Raw genomic sequence first — 10437 nt, 5'->3', positions numbered from 1 at the left:
ACACAGTAAATAGCCTAAGAAGCAGAAAGGGTTTCAACAGTTTCCCAGTCTCAGACTATTAATATTATGGATGGATAATTCTAGACGTGGGAGCCTTGTAGGATAATTAGCTGTAATTAGCATTATAGGATAATTAGCTGTGTCCCTGGCCCCTACCACGAGGGGGCGGCAGCACCACTCCTAATTACGACACCCCAACCTGCCCGCAGACTTTGCCAAAAGCTCACCTGGTCGAATCCTCCCTTTTCCCTAGAGTGTCACGGGGCTAAAGATTTACTGCCTCCAGTGGTCCTAAAGGTCTGTCGCCCATGTGGCCCAGAAGCGCCTTCTGCCTTCCTTTTCCTGCCAAAGCCTGGAGTTTCATTTTCATTTCGCAGCCTGAACTGGCTTCCTGAAGAAACCCTGAGCGCGCATGCGCCACCCCGGGCCTCTTCGCCAAACTGGGAGTGGAGACTTCGCTGGATCCTGAAGGTGGGGGAGTTTGTGGGGCGGGGCGGAGGGTGGGAGACTCCGGGAGCAAAGTACCAATGAAATTAGGTGAGGGGCCTCCCTGGCGGCGCAAGGGGTTAAGACGCAGCCTGTGCAGCTGTCTGCAGCCTCTGCAGCACAGTTCAGCCCCCACCCAGGGAGCTACTGACATGGCGCAGCAGACCTCTCCTGCCTCGCTCGCTGCTCCCCTCAGCAGACTGGCTCTATTTCAGTCAGTCTGCCTGTTTTGCTCCCCACTCTGTCTCATGTGACTCCTCTCACCCCCCACATCTCTGGCCTGTACCCAGTTCATGCTGGAAACTGAAAGTGGGGGAGTTTTATGGGCAGGGCAGAGGGTGGCAGACTCTGGGAGAAAAGTACCAATGAAAGTAGGTGAGGGGCCTCCCTGGTGGTGCAAGGGCTTAAGACACAACTGTGAAGCAATCTGCAGCCACTGCAGAACAGTTCAATCCCCATCCAGGGAGCTACCCACATGGCACAGCAGACCTCTACTGACTCTCCCACTGCTTCCCTTGTTACAGGGCAGGGAGAGGGGCACCCCAGACCCCACAAACCTGCCTGCTCTAAATAGGTTCTGCCATCTGCTGCATCAACACAAAACATTTGAGACTTTAATGAAACGGAACTTTAATACAATTAGTGAACAATACAGAAAAGACAAAGAATATAGTTTCTAGATCCAGCACCCAAAGTTACCCATCCCCTCATGGGTAAAAGTACTCCACCCCAACGGGATTGGCCCAGAACAAGGCCTGAAAGCCTGCCACAAGAAAAAAGCATCTGTCAGTGGGGACCCATAGAAAAGGATCAGAAACGACCAGACAAGTCCGAGAGGATAAGAGCAAAATCAAGATGAAAGCTGTCATTGTCACCTCCCCACGGGTCTCTCACCCACGTCTGTTTTAACCAGTCTACGACCAAAAGGCAAGTGCAGTTTCTTCATGTGTTTCTCTGCTCCATGCGCCTCCTCCAGGGCTCCTTCTGGCTCTCCCTCCTGCTCCTTCCTTCCTCAGTCTCCTCTGCAGCTTCTCTTTAGCTCCACCCGCCGGTGGGGCAGGGAACCTGGAATTTCCTCTTTTCCTGAGGACCACCCCGTTGCAATCCCCCCTTTTAATTTTTATTCCACCATATCTTGGTGGCACAGATTTCAGGGTGCAGTCTTAGGAGACAGTCTTTTGTTTGTTTGTTTCAATGTATGTAAGAGAAGCAACAATTAGTCAGCAGCATTGTCCATGAATAGCCAGTGTGATGGTCCTCCATTACTGGAAAGTCCATCGGTCCAAGCCAAAAGAAATAAATCTGGAGGCATTAGCCAAAACAAGATAGCAAATATATCAAAATCACAGGGGAAAAAAATCTTAAAATTGGTTCAACTTATCTGAAAACAAGTTCTCTCCACCTTGATCCCAATTTTTTCAATCAGCATAGCAAAAATTTGCAAACTAAATCTACTTTTAAGCCATTTAACCTATTTTTGCATAAAATCATAGGGCAAAATAACCAAATAGCAGTTTTAGCTGGCTTTGTTGGAATACTCCATATAGGATCAGATCGAACTCTTGACATCAGGTCCATGTAGGCTTTAAGACCAAAGTTGGTCTCGCCAGAGAGGGAAAGTTCCAGGTTTCCTGCCCCACCCAAAGGAGGGTGGCACTAAAAGGAGAAGAAGCTGCAGAGGAGACTGAGAAGGAAGGAAGCAGGATGAAGAGCCAGAAGGAGACCTGGAGGAAGCGCATGGAGCCAAGAGACACGTGACAAAACTGCACTTGCCTTTTGGTCGTGGACTGGGTGACACAGATGCGGGTGAGAGACCCGTGGGGAGGTGACAATGGCAGCTTTTATCTTGGTTTTGATTTTGCTCTTTTCCTCCCAAACTTGTCTGTTGTTTCTGACCCTTGCGGGTCCCCACTGGAAGGTGCTTTCAACTGTGACAACTTTTGGGCCTTGCTCTGGGCCAATCCTGTTTGGGTGGACTTTTACTTACCAGGGGATGGGTAACTGTGGGTGCTTGATTTGAAAACTATATTCTTTTCTGTATTGTTTACTAATTGTATTAAAGTTCCTTCCCATTAAAGTCTTACATGTTTTGTGTTGATGCAGCAGCTGGCAGAACCTATATAGAGCAGGCAGGTTTGGGGTCTCCGGGGTGCCCCGTCTCTGCCCTGTAACACCTTCAGCAGTGTATTTCAGTTGATCTGCCTGTTCTGGTAAATCCTCTCACCCCCACACCTCTGGCCTGTACCCCAGTTCTTGTATGCATAAATAAATAAATCTTTTAAAAAAATAGAAATTTGGGCCTCCCTGATGGCGCAAGGGGTTAAGACGCAACATATGAAGCTGTCTTTGGCTGCTGCAGCATGACTTCAATCCCAGGCCACCCAGGGAGCAACCCACATGGTGCAGCAGACCTCTCCTGACTCACCGCTGCTCCCTCAGCAGTGTACTTTAGTTAATCTGCCTGTTCTGCTCCCCACTCTGTCTCTGGTGAATCCTCTCACCCCCCCACACCTCTGGCCTGTACCCCAGCTCTTGTATGCATAAATAAATAAATCTTTTAAAAAATAGAAATTAGGTGAGTTTTGTTTCTGGCCCATACTAGCTCTGACCAGCAGGAAAGCCAGCTTGCAGGTTTCCCACTTTAAGTGCAGACAGATGGCAACCTTGAGTCTGGAGAAAACCTTGAAAGAAAAGTGTCCAAGAAGGGGCGTGCTCTGTTTCCTACAGGCTATCCCCATTCCCTTCCTATTTTATAGTTTTTATCTATTTAGTTGAGGGGGATGGAAAGCTTGGAATGCTTCACGCCCCCCCAACACACACACACACACACACACACACACGAGTCTTCTCAACCTCCACCTCTTCAGAAGAAAGATCAGAGATAAATATTAAAGCTGAATCCCTCCCCATCTGGCAACCACCCAGAGCTTTCAGTTCCCTTCCTGACATCCCCAGCTGTAAGCCTGCTGGAGGACAGCAGCTTGGGTAACAGACCTACTGCCTGACTCTGTGCCCGCCTTTATCCTGTGTCATCCAGATTCAGAGCACCCATCCCAGGAATCTATTTGCACTTTCCTGGATAGGCCTGCTTGTTCAGAAGCGCATTCATGCTGGTGACCTCATCTGTCCTTGAACTCTTTCATCACTTTTCCTCTTACACACACCTTTGCATTGTTACCTCACTTCTTCACTATTTTTCTTTGTTCAGAGTTAATTAACAGGAGTTGATTATTGCTCAGGAAAAGCCCACAGATTCAGTGGTTTTGCTAAGAACTAAGCTCCAGGGCCTCCCTGGAGGCGCAGGAGTTAAGTCTCAGTACTATGAAACCGCAGCCACAGTAGCATGAGTTGATCCCCAGCCAGGAAGCTAACCTCTGGCTAACCCATGTGCATAGTAGACCTCTCCTGTCTCGCCCACTGCTCCCCTCAGTCTGTTCTGCTCCCCACTCAGTCTCTGCTGAATCCACTCACACCCCATACCTCTGGCCTGTGCCCCGGTTCTTGTATGCATTAATATATAAATCTTAAAAAATAAATAAAAATAAAAGTAAGCTCCATCAGTTGACACTGACTAGGCCCTACTTTAAGGTCACTTGTGAACAATTTGCTCTTTGATTGAGATGTAACTTATATTCATTCTGTCTGGTACCCCTTCTGTCCTGTACTCCCCCTTCCAAAAGTTGCTGTGACTGCCTGCGAGTCCATACTTTTCTCCTGGTTAAGTTCCATTTCTGCACAGCTCTTGATTGTCTCCCCAAGATCAACAAGAAGATCCAACACATAGGACAACATAAATTTATTCATGCTGTTCTTATACCATCCTCTTTCAGTCTGCCCAGCTGTCCAGGAATCTTTATAAACAAGAAGAACATCAGGAGTCAGGACAGGAAGGATTCAGAGGAGACGTGCGATGTCTTTAAAAATGCTGGTGAAGTTACAGGAGGAGGGGAACTGTTCCATCTGCCTGGAGCTTTTGACAAAACCTCTGAGTTTGAGTTGTGGCCATAGCTTCTGCCAAACCTGCATCACTGGAAACAAGGAGGCAAAGATGAACCCAGGAGGGGAGAGCAGCTGTCCTGTGTGTGGTGTCAAATACTCCTTTGGAGACCTGCGGCCAAATCAGCATCTGGGCAACATAGTGGAGCATTTCAGAGAACTCAAGTTGAGCCTGAGCAAGGAAGAGCTGAAGAGCAATCTCTGTGAGCGCCATGGAGAGAAATTGCTGTTTTTCTGCAAGGAGGATAGGAAGGTCATTTGTTGGCTTTGTGAGCGGTCTAAAGATCATCGTGGCCACCACACTTTCTTTATGGAAGAGGTAGTCAAGGAATGTCAGGTAGGACCCAGGGTGGGGGCAGACAAGACAGAGGTGGTGCTCCATGGGAAATCTCATCTCTCTGTGCTTCTTTATACACCCTGGCCTCGTGGTCCCAAGCCTTGTAATAGCCTTCATGTGTGCTTCCTTCCCTCTCTCAGCTTGTAACGCCTGAAGGGCTTTTTAATGCATTCCTTGTGTTTATGAAAAGGTTAAGCCTAAAACACAAACTCCTGGTCAAGAACGAGAGGTTTTCCTTTTTTCCCTTTTGTTGTATGGGTTGGGGAAGTCCTTCCCAATGTTAGCTTCATTGCTCCTCTCCACAGAATGATTGTTGTTGAATGCTGCACCTCCCCCTGCAGTGACCCTCAGGGCTAATGGCTGTTGCCATGGTCCCTGAGGTCCGGCGTGGGCAAGGAACCATGCAGGCAGGGGGAGAACAGCAAACTCCCTAAGATGCAGAGAAGCCGAATGCCTGCCAAGAGATAATGACCATCAAAAGCGGCCACAAAGATGATTAAAAGAAATGCTGACCACCTGGAACCTTATCTCGCTTTCTCAAGGCCCACAAACTTTATTCTGCTACAACTGTCTTTCTAAAATCTTTCCTTTTTCTGGTCATTGATTGCTAATTAAAAAACATACATAATTTAATAATTAGGCTAATGCAAATGAAACATTACTAAACACTGTGTTATAATAGAATTGTTAGTTTAATAATCTTTCTATTATGTGCTTAACTTTAGTACCTTTGATATTAACTGCATTATAAAATAAATTCACCCATGACAATTAATTATGAGTAAAAATGATAGTTAGTGCAACTAGAAAATAATTATATAAAACAGTAGAAAAAATTTATAGCCTGTCCAATTAGGATGAGGCTAGGTCCAGATGTAACTTCAGACATAAATCACTGCCCTGTCAATTAAGCTAAGTCTATGAGCAAACTGATCTCTTTGATGTTCACTGTTCCTATGCTTTTAGAAAAACATATATATACTGACCACTAGCTTAATAAAGATGCACTCAGATTTACACTTTCTTGAAGTGTGTCTGTTTGTCATTTCTTTAACCGAATCCCTGACCACCCTGCGCAGTCTCTCAACCCTGAGACGGCCTCATCGTCTACTGCTGTGCTGGTCCGCGGCAGTTGAACACTGTGCATTGGATGTGGAAATAGTGTAAATAAAAGGAGAGAACTTCCCTTGCTGTGGTAGAGTTGATACTTATTCTGGGAAGAGAGAATCAGGTTACTCTTGGTGAGGGGTTGGTGACTTCCATCACCCAGGAATGACCATTACATTCACCTCCTCAGATTTCCTCCCAGGTCATAGATTCTAGTTACCAATTTCTAATCTGTTCCCATAAACTGGTCTCTTTGAGATCAATCTGACTTCTTCCCCGTTTATTCTCTATCTGGGTGTTGACTCTTGTGTGATTCTTCTCTCACAGGAGAAACTCCAGGCAGCTCTGAAGAGGCTAAGGAAGGAGCAGCAGGTTGCTGAGAAACTGGAAGTTGACATCAGAGAAGAGAAAATTTCCTGGAAGGTAGGAGGAGACAGATCCCTGAGGGATTTCTGAGGCAAGAATTTTGACAGAATCTTTGGTCCCAGTCATAAAGAACCCCCTTCCTTTTTGTTCCCTGGCACCGAATGAGTCCGGCAGCCATTCATGGCTCTTTTCTTTTTTCTGTTGGGTATGGGTGAGCGAGCAAATATGCTACAACTACATGCAGATATTTGGAATTGAACACACACACAAACACACACACACACATGCCGTGATGGTGAGGAAGATTAGAGAATTCTGTTATCCATTCTTTTCCCATGAGGCTCTGACACCTCCAGTGGAAAACAATGGACAAAGCACCAAATTTTTCCTCGAAGTTCAAACTTGGAAAAGTGGCATTATAGGAGGATACTTGTCTACAGCTGAAACCTCTCAGGCTTTACCTTTTTCCCTGAGTTTGCCTAAATAAAATAGTCTGAGGCCTGTTTTGATATGAAGGGAAAATAGTAGAATAAAAAGCAGCTTTTCCCAAAAGTTACCCCCTTGCTTCTACTCCCTACTAGCTAGAATTCCTGGGAAAAATACTCCTTTTCCAGCCTCCTAATTCTTTGTTCAGTAGACTCTGTCTGACAGGCTCATCACCTCTCTCTTGTCCAATCTTGCAGTATCAGATACAGATGGAGAGACAAAGGATACACACAGAATTTAATCAGCTTAGGAGCATCCTGGACTGTGAGGAACAAAGAGAGCTGCAAAAATTGGAGGAAGAGGAGAAGAAGACATTGGATAACTTAGCTGAGGCTGAGGCTGAGCTGGCGCAGCAGAGCCAGCTGCTGAAAGAGCTCATCTCAGATCTGGAGCGTCGCAGAGAATGGTCAGAGAAGGAGTTGCTGCAGGTAAGTAGGATGCTCCATTCTCACACTCTTGGGCATAGTCTGTTACCTTCTCTCCTGTGTCCTGGTGGTGTGAGCTTCCTGGAAGCCCTTCTGTGCCATCCGTTTGAGATGTCATAGGATAATTAAAAAATATCCATGGGTGACAGACATGATGTCTTTTGGCCATAAGCCATGTTTTTCTTCTTCCATTACGGTGATTTTAGTTGACTTCTCTTTCATGCACAACCGAATGATACTAATATAAAAAGTAAAAAACACTCCTTTGGCTTATAGCTGGTCAGTAGCTTTAATTGTAAGACCGCATATATTGGTGCATATTGTAAAAAGCAAAGAAATCCATAATGGTGATTGCATTATGGCAGAAAAAGAATGGCAAATGCAGATGGCAAAAAAGAAGTTAAAGGTGTGGAGTGGCCTGGCTTGGTATTATGTCTTAGTGTTTGGGACAGAGAATGAATAAATAGCAGTACCATTTTTGACAAGTAGATATAAGAGAGGAACCAATATTGTTGGTGGCTATTTGGTTACATTTTAGATATTCTAAGTTGTTGGTGTCCTGTATCTTCCTCATTGTGGGAAATACTATCATATATGGACACATGATTGAGACAATAGACAATGATAGATGTTTAGATTTATAGAACCCACTTGGGAGCTAAAATCAGAAGAGCAGAGGCTTCCTGTAGGCTCTGTGTAAAGCAGACCTTTTCTATATGTGCGGTCATGTATTCTGCAAGTAGAGATAGTTTTACCTCTTCTTTTTCAACATAGATGATTTTTATTCCTTTTCCTTGCCTAGTTGTCTTGACTAGAATGTCCAGTTCTATGTTGAGTGGAAGCAGAGAGAGACTTGTGTCTAGTTCTTGATTTTAAGAAAAAATTATTTGATTTATCACCATTAAGTATGCTATTATCTGTAGGTTTTTCATAGATACCTTTTATTAGGCTTAGGAAGCACCCTTCTATTCCTATTTTGTTTTTAATCACAAAAGGATGTTGAATTTTGTCAGATATTTTTGTTTGCCTATTTAAATTATTATGTGTTTTTAAATCTTTTATTCTGTTAATATGATGTATTATATTGACTGTTTTCGTATGTTAAATCAATCCTGAGTTTCTGGGGAAAATCCCACTGGGCCAGATTGTATAATCTTTTCTGCTTTGCCAGATTTGATTTTCTAGTGTCTTGTCAAAGATTCCATCTTTATCCATAATGGATATTGGTCTGTAGATTACTCTTCTTGTGATGTCTGATTTTAGTGCCAGAGTAGTCGTGGCCCATAGAATTAATCAGGAAATATTCCATCCTTTTCTAATGTGGGAGGAAGAATTTATAAAGTGTGTGTATTATAGTATTTCTTCTTTAAATCTTTAACCAGTGAAGTCATGTGGGCCTGGACATTTCCTTGCCAGAGTTTCTATTTTCCATTTCAGTCTCTCCATGTTTTAGGTCAATGTTACACCTACTCTTTCATTCCTGATTGTAGTAATTTGCCTCCCTTCTCATTTTTTCTTCATGTATCTAACTAAGGGGTTGTTCATTTGTTGATATTTTCAAATCATTCACTTTTGGTTTCTTGATTTTCTCTATTTTTTTCCATTCTTTCTTTTATTGACCCTGCTGTACTCTACGCTCTTTGACTCATGTTTTCTTTTTTCTCCTAGGACATGAGTGGAATCATGAAATGGTGAGTATAAGTGTCCAGGAGCAGTGCTTTGTGTTATGAAGAAAGGTTTGTGGCCATGAGAGATATCTGGTGATAAATCAGAGAGAAAAATTCTCCAGAGTAGAGAAATTCTCATGTAATATTATTTTGAATTGGTGATCTTAACTGAAGATTTAAGTGTTCCTTATCTATTGAGAATGGACCAGATTGCATGGCAGTGAATTTCGTGGGTAGAGCCCCAGAGTTAGGCTAGTAAGGATAATAGAGACAAGGGATTTTGCTTTCAGACTCCCGTGACTTCAGTCATTTATTGTATCTTCTGTCCTTACTCTGGTTCCTGTATTTTGTAGGTGCTTGACTTGTCACACGGGCAGACTTGTCAAGCCCTAAAATAGAGCAGGCAACTCCTTTACATCTACTCTGCTCACCTGGAAATAGAAAGACCAGGTCATTCTACAAGATTCTCCTTGGATGGCCTCAAACATTAAAGATCTACAGCCTTGGAGTTAATGACTGACCCTGATATCGATACTGATTCTCCTCCTGTGGACACACTTTTGCAGCTCATGTGGGAAAGTGTCGTCCTTGTGGTCTAAAGTCACCAACCCACCTGGCAGAATCAAATTTCTTGCAGTTTGGTGTTCATAACACCTTTCTCAGAGAACCTGAGAACGCAAATGTTTTTTGTGAGCCACCCCAAGGGGGTTCAGGCTTCAGCTAAGGTATAAATTAATCAGCTCTCCAGAAGAGAGACCCACATTGCAGCAAGGATGCACAGCCTTACTGCTAATGTGCCTGGGAATACATGTCTCTCACCCTCCTGCCCTCCTTGGGAGAGTCACTGTGATGCAGTGATTTTTCTATATCTTAACACCTTTTATTTAAAGGTAACAAATCTTTTTCCTTCACGTTATTTTATATAATTTTGTATTGTTTTCATGAATTATCAGGGAAGAGTAAATTACTCCATTATTATATATATTTTTTTAACAGAACAAGAGGGAGAAATATATTTTTACAATTTTTTTAATTATTTATATTTTACATCATTGTTCATTTTTAAACAATATTTGCTTCCCACCCCCCAGGTGTAGTCCCATAGACTTTCTTCACCAATGCTCCTGTGCACCATCACCTCAGTCCCCTGTGCTCCTCCCTCAATCCCTCTAATTATTCCATCTTTAGAGGAAGAAACTGCTTCTTAGAGTTGATGACCTGTGCAGGGTCACACAGAGGGTAAGTGAAAAGGTGGACAGGAGCTCACTCCCTAGGACCCAGGGTCAGGCATCTCCTTCCCCCTCCTCAGGCTTTCAAGGCATCAGTGATGTGAAGGAAAAGAAGGCAGTGATATTGAGGGAACAAGATAAGAGATGTGGATCGAGTTTTTTGTCATTACTAGGAGTGAGATCTGGACACTAAAGAAGCCAAAACTGTTTCCAAGAAACTGAAGAGTGTATTCCGTGCTCCAGATCTGAGTGGGATTGTGGAAATGTTTAGAGGTGAGCAGGGCCCAGGCAAGAGTGTGGATGTGGGCAGGGTTTTGTTTTTTTTTTTTTTTAAGGTT

The 10437-nt window shown here is 43.9% G+C and overlaps 1 pseudogene; it reads left to right on the top strand.

Moving 5' to 3' along the window:
• Positions 1-214: 214 nt before the first annotated feature.
• Positions 215-10437, top strand: part of LOC119255573 (E3 ubiquitin-protein ligase TRIM34-like) — a 37900-nt pseudogene continuing 27677 nt past the window's right edge.

Source organism: Talpa occidentalis, unplaced genomic scaffold (assembly GCF_014898055.3).
Source record: "Talpa occidentalis isolate TD23 unplaced genomic scaffold, MPIMG_talOcc4v2.1 talOcc4.3, whole genome shotgun sequence".
NCBI classification, from domain to species: Eukaryota; Metazoa; Chordata; class Mammalia; order Eulipotyphla; family Talpidae; genus Talpa; species Talpa occidentalis.
The sequence above is the reverse complement of the archived record's forward strand: the minus strand, read 5'-3'. Positions and strand labels throughout refer to the sequence as shown.